Here is an 18,382-nt window from a genome sequence, read left to right as displayed (position 1 = left end):
TTGGAGCAAGACGGACAGAATAAGGAAATTATATATATAGATACTATATTGCTTCATAGAAGCATAGCTGGCAGCCATAGATGCATTTTAACAGGTTTACGGCTGCCATGATAACCCATATGCATCCCACGATCTTGTCGATGAGAACTGGTGTGCACATATATTGGCAAGCGAGTCATATAAATGCCCATCAGTGATTTATAGCAGCATTTAAATCCATAAACTGATTGCTGCAGTGACACGTATCGGCTAAGTATTGTGAAAGCTCATCTGTTGAACTGACGTTGGACAATCTATATTTTGAAAAGAGATAAAAAGCCTCAAAGTGATATCTTGATACATACAGGAATGACAAAAACTAACAAAGATGATAAATACTGTACACAAAGTGGGAAATTTATCCAGCTGAATGAGTAATGGTAATTCTGATGCAATTTGCCACCCAAAAAACCTGTCTTATGACTTGTGCCATATTTCTTGTTTTACACTTTTTGCCCCTTGTCCAACAAGGAGGCATGACATCATAAACCAGGAAATGCAACACATTTTTATCACAAATTCTGTAGATTAGACCGTCAATAGATTCACCAACTTTATCAGGACATACCACTGTGAGGAATTTGGCACGTTAACTACTGATTCGGCATTGCCTTTGTACCAGTTATTGGTCTACTTTGTGAGTTTATGGCCTTTTTTGTTTGCACCCAATTCATTATTTCATTTACCCCTTTTTTGAGTTCTATTTTATATGTGAACAAAGGAAGAAGGGGTCTGCTCAGCAATCGGAGAAGGCATCCGTTGCAAAGGTCCACAGGAGAAAAGAAATGGGGAATATCCAGCAATATGCAACTTCATAAAATCATCCTTTATTTCCAAAAATTCATAAAAAAATTCTTCATTTTATCAAGACATAAAATCAGATCGAAAATCCATGTGCGATAGCCTATGAACAAATGTGTTTCGGACACGGGTTCTTATTCACACACGATAAGGACCCGCGTCTGAAACTTGTTTGTTGTTCATACGCTATATGCCATGGATTTTCTATCTATCGGATTTTGTGTCTTGATATAATGAATTCTTTAGTCACCGATTGCTGAATATTCCCTATTTCTATTTTTTATGTACTCCCAAGTTTTTACTTTTTCTGTGGAGTTTAGCGATTCCAGATATTTTTGCCTCATTCATCAAATGTAACTTTTTAAAAATTTGTAAAATTGGGCACAACTCAACTCCAGTACCTCTCCAATGTATTTTGGGGTCTGCCAGTATTCTGATGCCAATTTGTGAAGTGTGACTTTTGGAGCTAAACAGTTGCAAAAAAACACCAACAATTTAAGGACTGGGAGATTTTTCATTTTTGTTTTGCACTTTGATTTCTTTCCTCTCTTTATTCCAAGAGGTATAACTTTATTTTTCCGTTGATATAGCTATAAGTAGACTTGTTTATTGCAGAATGAGTTGTATTTTTGAATGACACCATCCATTTTATCATATGATGTAATGGTACGTGGGGAAAAAATTCCAAATGTGACAAAATAGCAAATAAGTGAAATTCTGAAATGTTTTATAGTGTTAAGGTTGTCGTGTAGTCCTATGTGATTGTATCCTAACATGAGTAAAGTAGCAGTATCTTAAGCTTATTTCATAAATTCAATTCATTTTAAAGCACATAAAAATGTAAATGAGATAAATGAAAAAGAACACTGATCAAAATTAGAGGACACTACGTGTTGTTGAAGAAGGTTCTGATACATACTTGCATTCCCTCTGCCATGTAGCTATATAAGATGTCCAACTCCTGCTTCCGAAAACATTCCCCAAACCATGACACTTCCTCCACCTCCTTTCATTGACTTCTTAACACACTTTGGGTTCAGTCTTTCCCCAGTTTGTTGATGAACATATTTCCCATCAGACCCAAATAAATTAAACTTGCTTTCATCACTAAAATGAACTTTGGAACACTTCATGTCTACACAACATGCTCCTCACCAAAGGGGAGTCTAGCCTTTTGATTCTTACTGCTAACGTGGGTCTTATCACTGCAGAGTGGGCTTTCAGTCCAAATGATCTTAAACGTCATGACACTGACACAAGCGATCCTTACCCTGTTCAGTGCTGAACTGGCGAGCAATTCCACTTGAGGTGTTCAAACGATTAACCATATAAATTCTCCGCATTATCCTGTCCTCTCTTGCATTTGTCTTTTGAGGGCGACCAGGCTTTTTGGGGGATTTGAAAGTTTGTGATGTTGTAAGAATGCAAAATTCTTGAAATCTCAGATTTGGAACGACCAACTTCTCTTGCTATGGTTGACAGGGTCACTCCTTTGGCCTTCATCTGGACAACCTGCTGCTGAAGGGTTTCAGTCACTTTGGAATGGCACGGTATTTTTGCAAAGTCAGTGCAAACTGGAAAGTTAGGCTGCCAGTTAAATAGGGTTTGTCAGATAATTAAGTAAATTAGCACCAGGAGCCAGATTAACAGCAATAACTTGCAGGTATCTGAAAGTGTTCTCTAATTTTGATCAGTGTTCTTTTTCATTTATCTCATTTACATTTTTATTATGTGCTTTACAATAAATTCAATTTATGAAATAAGCATAAAATACTGGTAGTTTACTCAGGGTAGGACATAATCACAAAGGACTACACATTGACCTTAACATTTAGGGAAATGTGTGTTATTCTCTAATATTGATCTCCAGTGTACATAGAGAGGCTATGTGGGGGCTCACAGCATATATAAAAGCTACGTGGGGACTCACAGCATATATAGATGGGCTAAGTGGAGGCTCAAATTGTATATGGAAGGGCCATGTGGAGGGCTCATACTGTATGTAGGGGCTCATACTTCATATAGGGGGCTGTGTGAGAGCTCATCCTGTATGTAAGGAGTTATGTAAGGGCTCGAACTGTATATGGGGGGGGGTGCTGTGTGTGGGCTCATATTGTTTATGAGGGAATATCAGAATACTTAATTCTGCTCAATTTTAAGTAATACAATTAGTATTAATATACAATAATTATAATTAATATGCTAATAATATTGAGCCTAAATAATTTCAGCCTATTGGTTAAGCCCTCTACACCAGTCATGGTTTGTCATGTGGCCGCTAAAGAAAATCAATTGCCCACCCCTGGTCTGATCTCTTGTTCTATATACAGCAATGACACAGTATTGATGTATATAGAAGAATCACAGGCTCCTATGAATGCCAGCCACGGGCTGGTTTTCACAGGAGTACTGAGATGACAAAACACAGGGATCTTCAGCTGACCCATGGCTGTCATGATAATACATCAGCGTGGGCATGCTGATGAGGGGTCAAAAGAGCGTGCCCCCCTGCCAGTGTGCATTAAGTGCCACTGTCAGATATCCGCTCCACCTGCGGCTGTTAGAGGCAGATGAAGGCTGAATAATTCAGACTTCATCTGCAGGGAAAGATGCGAGCTTAGCATGCGAGCCCGCATTAAAGGCAGGGAGATGACTTACGATGTGCATAATACATCTTAAGTCATTAAGGGGTTCAGGAAGAGGAAAAAAAAAAAAACATTTGACTTTCAAATTCATGAATCACACATGCCATTTTAAAGAATTTGGTGCCAGAAAGAGCAACTACAGTAGTAGCACAATACAAAAAAAAGCGACTAAAATATGCAAATGACAAATAATGGCCTATAAAGTCTAAACTTGCACTAAGAATTAGACAATATTAATAGATCTGTCCCAAAGTCTATAAATTCAAAAATATTTTTTTTTAGCAAAACAATTGATTTTATTTTGCACGGTTTTTAATTTGTAGATCCATAGCTTTCATACAAACTATGATCTTGTATTGCAACACATTGAGCCCGATTCATCAAAGGTTTTATGGAAACATTTTAGCATAAAAAGCTGCATAATTTTGGCGCAACTCAGGACTGAACTAAAATTCTGCTACTTTTGGCGTTCTCACACCAGTTTTACTTACCTCTGACAAAAGGGGCAAAGTTGAGGTGGGACAGGGGTGTGGTGGCTGTCGTTCGTCAAACTCACGATCAGCGGAAGTGCACGCTACGCTAAAAATCTTACTCCAATGAGGATAGGAGTAGGACTTGTGGCGAGAAAGGTGTACGTTCATCAAACGCTTCATGAATCAGGAGCGTGAGTCCAGCACAACTTATCAAAACCAGCGTAAACAATGCCAGTATTGATTAATTGGGCCCCAACTATAGAGAGCTTAAAATGAATCATCAGGATATTCCATGGTTTTAATTATTACGCAATTTGTGTAAAATTTTTTAGTCTATCTAACGTGCTCCGTAGCACATAGTTGTCATGCTATCAATTCATTAAGGAACCTATAAAACAGAGGTCAGAAACCTGAAGTGAAACTACAACTCTCAGCATGCTGCACTGGTAGTTGCGATTTCACAACAGACTGCTGCAGGTTGCTGACCCTGGCCATAAAGCATGAACTTTTATCATCAATGTATTCATATAATAATTATTTTTTTTTTTATTAAACATTTGTGGTGGTCAGTGTTGCATCAGATAAACATAGAAATACAATCAATTCCACCTAAATTAGTCCAGATAATGACATAACTGGGAGAAACCTTACATAAACAGGAAGATTTTTACTCACGTCACAAAGGCAGGCCCAGTGCGAGGTTACACAGTGGATAAAGTCCAGTCAAAACGCCAAGCAATTTCTGCAAAAGGAAAAAAAAAAATATAACGGTGCTGCAAAAGTCACTATTTTATGTATGTTTAGGCTGACAATTTCACCTTAGACATGCGGCACCTTATCTAAGGAAGCTGAACAGAAACCCCAAAGAAAAAGGAAAAGAAAGCACCATTTATACCATGCACACAACATAATAAAGCCATCTATAACTCACCAACACCAAAAGAAAGCACCATCTAACCAACTATACCATTCACTTAATATAAAAAAAAAATAAATCTATAACTCACCAATATAAAACAAAAAGGAAAAGAAAGCACCAACTATACCATGCACACAATATAATAGAATAATTGAGAACTTACCAAAACCAAAAGAGAAGGAAAACAAAGCACCATCTAACCATATATACCATGCATATAACATAATAAAAACATCTATAACTCACAAACATTTTAGAAATCATTCACTCACGCCATCGTTCTGGACTCAATCTATAACGCCCCAATATAAAAGAAAGACCCATCTAGACATCTATACAATGCACACAACATAAAAACATCTACAACTCCATAATATAAAAGAAAAGGAAAAGAAAGCACCAACTCTACCATGCACACAACATAATAAAAACCTCTATTACTCACCAGTATAAAAGAGCAAAGGAAAAGCACCATCTAATCATCTATGCTATGCACACAACATAAAAACATCTATAACTCACCAACACCAAAAGAAAGCACCATCTAACCATATGTACCATTCACACACCATAAAATAATTTACAACTTACCAACACCAAAACAAAACACCATCTAACCAACTATACCATGCACACAATATAAAAAAAATCTAACTCACCAATATAAAATAAAAAGGAAAAGAAAGCACCATGCACACAATATAATAGAAAAATGTCTAACTTTCCAAAACACCAAAAGAAAAGGAAAACAAAGCACCATCTATACCATGCACACAATATAAAATCATCTATATCTCACCAACACCAAAAGAAAGCACCATCTAACCACCTATACCATGCACACAACATAAAATAATTTCTTACTTACCAACACCAAAAAAAAATGAGAACAAAGCACCATCTAACCATCTATACCATGCATATAATATAATAAAAACATCTATAACTCACAAACATTTTAGAAATCATTCACTCACGCCATCGTTCTGGACTCGATCTCTATAAATTACATTTATATTGTGTTTTTACCAGGAAAAAAATAAAAAAAATACCTACTATGAGCTGAAGTAACAAGAGGTGGATGTGTACAGAGTATTAAAGCTGAAGAGAATGAACGGCTCTATACCAGTCTTCTAATCCTACATGTTTTCTAATGTCTTAGTGTTAATCAGAAATCCTAGGCGTGGTACAGTATATATCCCTTTGTATTAACATTAATATGCATAAAAAATGCAGCTGCCCAGACAGATTAGAAATATCATGCAGCCAGTGATTTTAGACAATGAGAACATCACTAGTACTTAACGCCATGTATTCAGCTGAATTAATCAATCGCCCTTAACAAAAAAAAAATCCAGATCCAGATAACCAGCCCTAGAAAAGTATTTGCTTCTGGTACCTATAGATTTCTGTTGTAAATTAGTGTTCCAGTAAAGAGTGCAAAAAATAAAAAAGGCAATCTCTTGTGGTGGTCTAAGAGAGACGAAAAGTCTACATACTGATACTGTGAAATAAAGAAAAAAAAGCCTGTTCTTTTGTTGTAAGATTTCTTGCATGTATCAAATACCCTTTTAAAATTATTTGGGATGTTTGACCACTTAATTTTGGTATACGGTCTGCCTAATTGCGGGGTAAAAACTTTAGATTAGAACACTAATGTTCTTTTTAAAAGTTATCGCCCGTATGTCCCAGAAAAAGCAATGAAGGCAAAACCCAAGGTCCGACTACAATTTGGCATGCTGTCAAGATGGGAATACCTGCTTCTAGGTCCCAGCCACCCGAGGTAGGGGTTACAAAAATAGAGTAGCTATACTGCCTGCTTAACTCCCACAGTAATGAATGGGATTTACACAAACAGCATTGCGCAGTAGCAGTCGGCTCTTTTTCTATCTCTTCTGGTGGCCCGAACCTAGAAGCAGTTATGAAAATCTCGGCCATGAAAGGTAATGATGGGAATAAAATACCCTTTGATGTGATTATGGCTTGAAATGTGATAGTTTGTGTTGGAAGCCAACATGGACAATGTATGTATCATAACGAATTACTGGACTCCATATTGTATCTATCAGCTACCAATATTACCAGGACTGTACATCAAAAGAATCAGCCATGTACAGTGAAGAGTTTCATGGCCATTGAAGAGGCAAGAAGGCCATTGTGTGTTCTGTGATGAACTGACCTTTGTCCTATCAACATGATAAAGGTTGCATCTTCACGTGAATTGAACATGGTGCCTTTAGCCTCTTGGAAGATACACAACACCTGTGGTATTCATGAATTGAATGTCCTGTTTATAGCCTATTAAAATGGATATTGGTAAACAATCCCTTGTTCAAGTGGAATACAAGCCATTGTACTGGAGATGGACATCAGGTCTCCAACCTGAATGGAGTGTAAGGCTATGTTCACACACTGCGTTTTTTACCTGCGTTTTGGGTCCGTTTTGGGTTCGTTTTTGCTGCAGAAATTTCTTGAGAAATTCTTGTAACCTTTCTGCAGACATTCCCCAGCAAAACCTATGGCAAAAAAAATTAGCTGTGCACACACTGCGTTTTTTTCTTAAGAAAATTCTTTCAGTAGATTTTCTTAAGAAAAAGAATGAGCATGTCACTTCTTTTCTGCAGCTAACTGCGTTTTTTGCCATAGATAATTGGCACAATAACGCAGGGAGCAACCAGCGGTAAAAACGGACCTAAAACGGACCTAAAACGGACCTAAAACGGACCTAAAACGGACCTAAAACGCAGGTGCGTTTTTGGTGCGTTTTTTAACACAGGTGCACTCTTAAGAAATTTCTTAAGAAAAATCATTTTTCTAGTGTGAACATAGCCTAAATCTGTCCTCAGGCTTTGTGATATGAAAGACCTTTGCTACATACCAGGACACTATCCACAGGATCCACAGGTTTGTCAAGACTCCTCTTAATCCTTTAACAAATTGACCTCGGAGAGCCACCTTCAGGAGAGCATTGACATCAACAGCCAAATGCACGTTCCTGGACAACTCAAAAGACTGTGACCTGATTGGATGCTACTAATATGTGGAGGTGTTACAGGGATGGGCACTGTATGGGCCATGTGTGATTGTGTGTCTGATATAAAAGGTATCCTACCAAGCTAGTCAGTCTATCCACTTCCCATCTTCCACCACCCTCTCCCAGTACCTTTCCCCTTTCATTGTACCTTTCCCTTAGTTAGGTTTTCCTTATGTATGTCATTGTAAATTCCCTATTTGTAATAAATCCCCTTTTAAAGATCCAGTAGTTCTTGTTAATTACGATTAACTGGCACCCCAAAACTCAGCAGATTTCTACAGTTTGTGAGTGTAATTAAAAAAACATTATCTTTCTAAACTGTTTGAGGCTTTACGCTACGTGCGTGGGGATGGAGCAGTCATTTATCTTGTAGGTTTAGGGTACAGTCTCAAAACTAAACGACCTACCAGCGATTCCGACCACGATACGACCTGGTCAGGATCGCTGGTGAGCTGTCAATCAGGCAGATCTCACCAGCCACTCGTGTAACGATGCTGCGCTTGGTAACCAGGGTAAATATCGGGTAACTAAGCAAAGCGCTTTGCTTGATTACCCGTTATTTACCCTGGTTACCAGCATACATCGCTTACAGGCTGCCAGCGCTGGCTCCCTGTATACATAGCTAGGGTACACATTGGGTTACTAAGCAAAGGGCTTTGCTTAGTTACCCGATATTTACCCTGGCTACATGTGCAGGGAGCCAGTGCCAAGCGGTGTATGCTGGTAACTAGTGTAAATATCGGGTAACCAAGCAAAGCGCTTTGCTTAGTGACACAATATTTACCCTGGTTACCAGCGTACGCTGCTTACACAGAGCCAGTGCTCGTTTGTCTCCCGCCGTCAAACACGCCAATGTGTGCTGCAAGCGGGAGACCAGCGAGCAAAAAATGAACCAGAACAGTGTGTAACGATCAGTGATTTCACAGCAGGGGCCAGATCGATGCTTAGTGTCACACGCAGCGAGATCAGTGATGAGGTCACTGGTATGTCACAAAACTTGTGACTCAGCAGCGATCTCGCTATGTGAGAAGTACCTCTTAGACAACCCTTTTAATTGTAAGCCATCAAAGTGGGATATAAAAACACAACATAACTCCATGTGCCATTGCCTGGTCACCTCACACGTCTCATGTTCTCCTTCCAGACCAATCCATAATGACTTCTGAAATACAAGTCTCTAAACATTGCTCCCGATTAATATTTAAGCTGGATTTTGATTCTGTGTTTCATTGTGTCGTCTTTGACCCACTTTGTATATTACAGACCTGCGGCCATACCCTATCTGATTAGGTCTCCCAGATTATGAATTTATTATTCCTAAAATGAAGAAGCAGACATGATAAGACGTGCTGTGCCACGAGCTTTAAGGACATTACATCTGGCCCTGCACCATCTTGGTAAATAGCTGCTGGGATAAACATTGATATTAGAGCTGGAGCCTGCATGACAAACGCCAGATTAATTTTAGGATTTAAGGATTAGGCTCATGAGCTGATACGCTCCTTGGGGGTAAAGGTTAGAACTAATCGATTGTGATGAGAGGAAACTAGGTTTGTGTCTTAATGATAATGGAGCACATGAGGAAAGGATATTTCATTAGAACAAAACAGGAAGGTGTGAGGCAGGAGAGAGATCTGTGACATTAACTGGGTTCGGGTTATTAGGTATCGAGTGTCGTGTTATTTGCCTGAGACGCTGTCGGTTTCCTTCATCTTATAATATAGTTGCAGTCTATTTGCTTTTCGATGACACTACTTCATAAAAGCAATTTAGTCTTGTATTAAAATACTCCCAGGGTGATGAAAGTCGGGCTCGTTTTCAATGTTCTCATTCTGGAGAACCATCAAGAACAAGGGGGTCAGTGATTATTATTGGATAAGAGAACGAAATGATGAATTTCAAAAATGCTAAAAGGTCAGAATTTTTTTTACCCCGCAGAACCACTATTTTTGGGAAAGAAAAGCAAGGGTGATGACATGTACAGTGTGTCCACCGCCATTAACTTGAGAACGGCGGCAGCTATAGGCATAGAAGTGGTGTCTAGGTATAGTAAAGTAGCCATGCGCTACGCAATGAAACCACCTATAGCGCCACCTGGTGGAAAACAACAGAGTTAGCAATTTTATCTCGAAAACAGAATGAAAGAGAAAAAAAAGTGAATTACAAAATTGTAGGGCATCATCAATTCAATACGAATCGACATCTTGCATACAGAAATGCTAGGATTAGAACGTGAAAAACTCACAAGGCTGCGGACGTGAAGCGATACCTCATGGAGACCTTCCTACAAGTCATTGGGTATGGTGGCTGCGTGGAGTGGCCTCTAAGCTCATCTGGCCTGACCCCATTGGACTTGTTTCTATGAGGTCACATCAAACAGCAGGTGTATGCGACCCCCCCCACCAACATTGCAGGATCTACGACGATATATCACAGATGCTGGTGCAAACGTGTCACCTACCATATTGCACAACGTGCAGCAAGATACAGTATGCTGTCCGGAGTCCAGATGTGCATTGCAGCTGACGGTGGCCACTTTGCGCATCAAAGTTAAATGAGCGCCATATGCGTGACCAGCATTCTGTGTTTTTGAGGGGGGGGGATCATGGGTTTCATATCATAGCATTTCTGCATGCAAAGTGTCGATTTGTATTGAATGGATGATGCCCTACTATTTTGTAATTCACTTTTTTGCTCTCGCTCGTTCCGTTTTCAAGATAAAAATGCTAACTCCATTGTTTTGCACCAGGTGGCGCTATAGGTGGTTTCATTGCATAGCGCATGGTTACTTTACTATACCTAGACACCACTTCTATGCCTGTAGCTGTTGCACTTCTCAAGTTAATGGCAGTGGACAGGATATGGGTGGACGCACTGTATACCTCCATGTCAAAGACCAGCACCAACATTGCTACAAAAGTCACCGGTACCAAACAGCACTTTATATAAAATTAAAAATGTAAATATTGTGTTTATAGTTAATTTATTCACTTATATAGCGCCATTAATTTTACATACATCAGCAACACTGTCCCCATTGGGGCTCATAATCTAAATTCACTACCATTAGGTCTTTGGAGTGTGGGAGGGAAATCAGACAAACACGGAGAGAACATACAACTCCTAGCAGATTGTGTCCTTGGTGGGATTTGAACCCAGGACCCCAGCGCTGTGACAGCAGTGCTAACCACTGAGCCACTGTGCTACACTTCAAAGACTATTTCAAAGCAATCGAGAACAGGCATTAAAGGATGTAAGTGTAAGAACAGGTTTTCTACTACAGGTAGATAGCAAGGTGCCAGGCAATGCCAAGCGGAACAGTGTAGTGCGACTTCAGTTACATCATGCTATTCGAGACATGGCTTTATTTTTCTTGCCATGAGGGAGATCATGATTCATAACAAATGAGAAACCTCTCAGGAAAATGTCATGTAAGTGATGAATTGAGCAAAAATTATGGCAAATAGATCCTGCTGTCCTCCAACGGGTAGCCAAAGCCATGGTTTAGTTTTGGTCTTAATGCCCAGTTATCAGAAAAAGCAAGTCGATGGAAACATTAGGTTGGACGTGGAGTAGAAGCTGCCTTTTCTCAATGCTCATTTGAGAAGGCACCCTAACGTAAAATAAAGGCACAAACGGAGTGTCTGGGAGGTAATACCAGCACTAGGCTCACGTCTCCTCGCAATGAAGGTAACCTGATGTGAGGAGGCGCAGCACAAATAGGCTCTATTTCTGTGACCTCGCTGAGACCAAGGCTATTTTCTCCCGTAGCCTTCTACTGTTCACTCAAACAGGCTTGGCTCCAGCCAGCCATCCATCAGGCCTTTAAAAACAAACACATACAGCAAAAACTCAACACCTAGACCCCATTTTATTGAGGCTTGCCCTAAGCCTTCTCAATTTGCTGGATCGGTTCACTTGCAGATGAGTTCTCTATTCCATTCGGAAGCATATCAACACCCGTAATACTTTTCCATGTACCGATGGCATATATTTCTGGAAGTTCTCAGACGTAAAGTTGTTGTGTTCAGGAAACAATGCCTTCATCCCCTGATCACTACCTTTTCTGAACTACTGTTCGTAATCCCGCTGAAGGGGTCTATAGGGAAAAAACGCTCAAAGGAGGGTAGATTTTATGAGAAGCAATAGCTAAACGTCTGAATACACTTGGAGATTGTGTCAAAGATCAATACAGCTACAAAGTGTTAGGAGAATTGGTTACCTGGTATCTATTCAGTCCAGTTATATAGCGTGATCTACTGAAATACTCGTAAACATTCATCTCTAGCAATACCACCTAGAAAACTGCTTTTATTTAGAATTTACAGGTATGTAGTTACTTAATGTGACTAGTCTGGGGTTTTTTTGGATATGGGGTAGGGGTGTTTACAATGTACATGGAGGAAAATGTAAGTACATATTAAATTGCTTTATTTATAGAAAACATTTATTACTACTACTTTTTCTTATATAATTGCTTGTACATTATTCACTTAACCAGACATATCCGTTTGTTGTTAGATGTTACCCATGAAAAAATATAAATATATAAAAACATCCAACCTAAGCTATTCCTTGGCTAGCAATTTAAAGGGAATCTGTCAGCAGATTTTTGCTATGTAATCTGATAACACGATTTAAGAACAGAGACCCCGATTCCAGGGATGTATCACTTCGCATACTGTGTGACGCAGTTATGACACAGTCACCGGTTTCTCTGCTGCAGATCTTACAGAGCTTAGATGTTGAGCTGTGTATAACGCCGCTCACATCACAGCTTTCTATGTACATTGCATGGTACAGAGAAGTTGGACTAACAGGCAGAAGGCCAGTTGTCCTTTAGTGATAATCATGTGGTGTTAAAACACATTGTATTGAAACAGCAAAATACAGGCTAGTAAGCGACACAGAACTGTATTCAGGGACTCTTCCACTACATCATGATGCTCTCCGATTACACCGCAAAAACTCTGACATTCCTTTACGGGCAGATTCACACATGTTTTGTGGCCAACTACAGACTGCACAAATCCAGACTCACAACCACTTCATAGGCATATATTAGGTGATCAGTTTCAGACCAGGAAACCCAAGGATAGTCTGTGAATCATGGTCCATACTTGGGCCGCAAAACATGAATGTGTGAAAATGGGCAAAAAGTTAACAGTTGGCATCTGAGATTCCGCCAAGTCCGGCAGTAAGAGAAGGACCTGGCTGTCTGTACAAAGTAGAGCAAGCGCTCTACAGTTCTACAGAACCCCAGGGCAAGAAAAATTCTAAAAACATGGTGCCTTCCATTAAAGGCATATTCATAATTAAAAGCTGTTTCACACAAACACACAAACTATAGGTCAAAATTTCCCAAATCCATCTAAAATGATTATGTTTGGATTAGTATAAAGAGAATAGAGAGGTAGGCTCTCTTCTGGATAATTACACAGAAGAGAAATATATGATTAGTCATTAAAAGCGGTTGTCCATTACGTTTATCCTACGTTATCCTTAGGACAGGTCATTAATGTCTGATAATCCGGGGTCCGACACTCGGCATACAAGCCAATCAGCTGTTCACGGGGTTGGCAGCAGGTGGCCGGAAATGCTCAGTTCCGGAGCTGCTCCATCTTCTGATAGTGGCCGCGGCTGGGTACTGTACAACCGTCTTCTACTGATTTGAATGGGAGGCAGATGTGCAGTACCTGGCCCTGGCTGCCATCAGTTGACTGGCAGGTCTGGAACTGAGCCTGCCGGCGCCAGGAACAGCTGATTGGTGGGGGCGTTGGGTGTTAGACCCCAGCCGATGAGGCATTGATTACTTATTCCAAGGACAGGCTATCAATCCTAAAGTAGTGGATAACCTCTTTAAAGAGAATCTGTCTCCATGAAAAACAGCTCTGAACTCTTATAATTTGTAGATCGCTAGAGAGACAAATTCTAAGAATATAGTTAATATCGCTGAATTTCCTTTCACAACCCCAAAAGTAAAGGGTTCCTGTGTAGACAGAACAACCGGCAGCACTAAACATACCTTTACCAATCGGTGGTGGTTTAATAGCTAGTGTACACAGGCAATCTGCAGTAAACATGCTGTAATAGATCGCTCAGTGCCCATAGCCCGCCACTATTTGTGCAGTGCGGGTGGACGATGCACCACCAAGAATGATCAAAAGCTGAGCAGAGCATAGGATTATTTCACCCCATGAGAGGGTTTTGCTTGTTCAGTAACAGCCAGTTTGCACTGAAAGATTATTCTGAAACGAGGCTTTTTAGGAACACCATAATCTTTCAGTGTACATGCAGCCAGACATGATTTAAAGTCTCCTGAAGGTACCGCTGGACTCCTAGATCAATCATTAGCATACAGAACCCAAGACATTGGTTGGTCTACTGCAAGTCGTTTGAAGGCAAGTTCAGAGATTACTTCCTCCCAATCTGTGCGCCTTCAGTCATTCACACATCTATAGCAGTTCAGTTATAGGTGACAGGACCCATGTATGTTTGGGGTCACCCAGACTTTAGTTAAAAGTTTATTTCGGGACCCGGACTTGACCTTAACTTGTTCCTGGACCACATATATAAAAGTCAATGGGTGGAAGTCTATTGGGCAGTTTAGCTCTCTGTCCACATACAGTCGGCCATAAACAGGGCATCTCCGGGGCAAGGGAGGAGTTTGTTTTTTTTTCTGGACACTGCATTCAAAAATGTTATTTTTACCCCCAGTGAGAGCCATTCAAGAGGCACTTAATGGGCCAAGCACCGAGCGTACCTGAGCACCCCGATGCTCGATCGAGTGGTGTTCATACGAACAGCACCCGAACAAGGGGACAGAATTTTTTTTTTGTTCAGGTTTGAGCCCCAGACACCCAGCATTCGGTACAAACCCAAAGCTTTACAGTTTGGTTTCGCTCATCTCTAGTTATAGCCACTTTTCACAGTGATGGATTCTCTAGTGATGGATAATCTGTAGACCATGGTGGCCTGGAGATACGAGATCAATCTTGAGGAAATGTATTAATTTCTGTAGTGAAATTTACAATGTGCAAATCATTTATCAGCTATATCAAAGACACTGTTGCAAGTCAGCAGGCTTCTGATCAACTGACAGCAAGAGGAAAGTCCACAATCTGAGAGACTTGATCATGGCACGTGTGCCAAGAAACACTCACTAAGCAATCCCAGGGGCTGGAAACCCACAAACACAATATTAGGATTACAAAGGGCAAAATGAAAGAAACTGCATAGAGCCAAATGCCGTGTATATGTTCACACATGTTTATACACAATAATATAACAAATAGTCATGTCATTGGGTTTACAATGTGCGTATCTCCATTATCTCTATTATATCTGTTATATTCCTTGCTGCTTTCACATAAATAAATCCCACATTAAACTAGTCAAACCCAATAATGGCAGATATATCTTGCAAAAGCCAAATATGAACCCCACACAAACTCAGAAATAGTAAGTGGTGGGGGAAGCATGTTAACATGACTTCAATTGTACCATTATCTGTCCTCTGCCAAATTCTAAGGAGATCCGTTCTAGTCCTGTTCAATCCAGTCGCCTAACGGAGGTAGATGAGAACATGGTTCCTTGTCAATGCTCAGCAGGAACCATCTTGAAGACACTAAGTGAAAGTGACAACTAAAGGCTTAAACGGATTGTCCACTACTTTTACATTGATGGCCTACCCTTAAGGCCCCGTCACACTAAGCAACATCGCTAGCAACATCGCTGCTAACGAACAACTTTTGTGACGTTGCTAGCGATGTTGCTGTGTGTGACATCCAGCAACAACCTGGCCCCTGCTGTGAGGTCGTTGGTTGTTGCTGAATGTCCTGGGCCATTTTTTAGTTGTTGCTGTCCCGCTGTGAAGCACAGATCGCTGTGTGTGACAGCGAGACAGCAACAACTAAATGTGCAGGCAGCAGGAGCCGGCTTCTACGGACACTGGTAACCACAGTAAACATCGGGTAACCAAGAAGCCCTGTCCTTGGTTACCCGATATTTACCTTTGTTACCAGCCTCCGCCGCTCTCACTGTCAGTGCCGGCTCCTGCTCTGTGCACATGTAGCTGCAGGACACATCGGGTTAATTAACCCGATGTGTGCTGTAGCTAGGAGAGCAAGGAGCCAGCGCTAAGCATTGTGCGCTGCTCCCTGCTCTGTGCACATGTAGCTGCAGCACACATCGGGTAATTAACCCGATGTGTGCTGTAACTAGGAGAGCAGGGAGCCAGCGCTCAGTGTGCGCTGCTCCCTGCTCTCCGCACGTGTAGCTCCGTGCGCTGGTAACCAAGGTAAATATCGGGTTGGTTACCCGACATTTACCTTAGTTACCAAGCGCAGCATCTTCCACGCGGCGCTGGGGGCTGGTTGCTGGTGAGATCTACCTGTGTGACAGCTCACCAGGAACTCGTGTAGCGACGCTCCAGCGATCCCTGCCAGGTCAGGTTGCTGGTGGGATCGCTGGAGCGTCGCAGTGTGACATCTCACCAGCAACCTCCTAGCAACTTACCAGCGATCCCTATCGTTGTTGGGATCGCTGGTAAGTTGCTTAGTGTGACTGGACCTTAAGGGAAGGTCATCAATGTCAGATCAGCCGGGATCTGACACCCCGCCGATCAGCTTTTCTCGGTGCTGGAGGCAGCTGGCAGCCGGAAATGCTCAGTTGCGGAGCAGCCTCATCAACTGATGAGAGGCTAGGGCAAAGTACTGCACATCCGCCTCCTATTCAGATCAATAGGAGGCCAATGTGCAGAACCCAGCAGCAGCAACTATCAGAAGACAGGGCAGCTCCAGAACTGAGCACCAGCACAGAGAACAGCAGATCGGCGGAGTGTCACACCCCGGTCAATCGGACAATGACCTATCCTAAGGATAGTCCATCAATGTAAAAGTAGTGGACAACCTCTTTAATCACTACTTACTCCATTTCCCACCCTCAAAGCCTTTGCATGGGTATTCACCAAATAAAGACCATTCCTACCCTGGATGGACCCTAAAGAGAATGCATCACTAAAATTTTACTACTTAAAACCAAATCCTACAACATATAGTGTTTTTCTTTACATGATTATAAGAGTGGCCATATTGCCCAAACTGCTGCTCTGCCATCATAACACCATTTAGAGACATAGATTAAAACAGGCACAGTGGTCTGGAGATGTTCATTGGCTTGTATGGGATAGTGTTATGTGCATCCTCTGTGACGTGACCTGACCTGTGCAGAAGTCACTGCATAGGGAGGGGGAGGAGGTGAGCTGTGAACATTATCAACATCTAACATCATTTATCGCCTGATGTGATCCTATTCTATTTATACATAGCTGTGACCTTTCAACATAATCCTGCCTGTGATGATAACGAGATGACTGCAGAAAAGTGATCTCTGCAGAGCAGGAAGGGCCAACTTCAAAGGGTAGGGTCAGACGAGAGTATTTTTTTTCTCACCTGAGAAAATATGATCAATTTGTTAAATCACACTCTGATTCGAGTTTAATCCAATTTTCTCGAATGTGGAAAAGATCTATAAAAAAAAAAATTAAAAAAAAAAATTCTCTCTTCACCATTGTATATGAAAACTGACCAGCACAGTCAAGAATAATTCAAGTGTCAACAGGTGCAAGCCGAGACAACTAGTCCATATATCCCGAAAAATACAGCTGCACTCTGAAAAGCTGTATGTAAACATTATATACAGTGGAACCTCGGTGTACGAGTAACTTGGTGTGCGAGTATTTCGCTATACGAGCAAAGCTTGCTGTAAATTTGTAACTCAGTTTACGAGCAAGCTTTGCTGTACGAGCAAATACTCACCGCACACACTTCCGGTTCCGTACTTACACCGTGTTCTGACCCGCTCTTGCAGTCCACACACACACACACACACACACACACACACACACACACACACACACACAATGCTCACCTTACCGTCTGTTCCCTCACTGGCCTCCTGGTTCTTGTAATTCGCCGGTACAAGATGTACATCGGGTAACCAATTGCGACGATGGAGGAACTTCCGTTGTCAGCTGCTACTCAAAGGCAGCGTGCTGACCAATCAGATGCAAGCGGCTCATGCCTATGACGTCAGCGCGCTGGCAGCGGAAGGTCCGGAATCTGTCGCGATGGTTACCCCATAAACATCCTATACCGGCGGATTACAAGAACCAGGAGGCCGGCGAGGGAACGGAAGGTAAGGTGGGCATAATATGTGTGTGTTCGTGCGTGTTTGCACAATAGGGGACCAGGATGGGACAATGAACAAGTTGTGGAACGAATTGTCTGCATTCCAATGATTTCCTATGGGAAATTTAGCTTTGCTAGATGAGTAACTTGATTTATGAGAACAATCCGTTTTGGGAGTATGCTTGTAAACTAAGGTTCCACTGTATATGAAATTGGAATTGCATTGCTGTTATAGGAACGATGCTAAAAAATTAGGTACTTGGTGCTCTGCTTTTCCTGCC

General features: G+C 41.3%; 1 protein-coding gene across 3 annotated transcripts in view; it reads right to left on the bottom strand.

Moving 5' to 3' along the window:
* The window catches only part of LOC142311508 (signal transducer and activator of transcription 5B), a 274,739-nt gene that overhangs the window by 108,967 nt on the left and 147,390 nt on the right, over positions 1-18,382 (bottom strand). The window contains exon 3 of one of the 3 annotated variants that reach the window (XM_075350010.1): positions 4,634-4,700. The exons of the other annotated variants lie outside the window; for them this stretch is intronic. The gene's annotated coding sequence lies outside the window, so the exon portion shown is untranslated. The remainder of the gene's footprint in view (positions 1-4,633; positions 4,701-18,382) is intronic. 3 annotated transcript variants of the gene reach the window in all.

This window comes from Anomaloglossus baeobatrachus, chromosome 5, assembly GCF_048569485.1.
Source record: "Anomaloglossus baeobatrachus isolate aAnoBae1 chromosome 5, aAnoBae1.hap1, whole genome shotgun sequence".
Classification (NCBI taxonomy): Eukaryota; Metazoa; Chordata; class Amphibia; order Anura; family Aromobatidae; genus Anomaloglossus; species Anomaloglossus baeobatrachus.
Note: the sequence above shows the minus strand (reverse complement) of the source record. Positions and strands in the feature narration are given on the sequence as shown.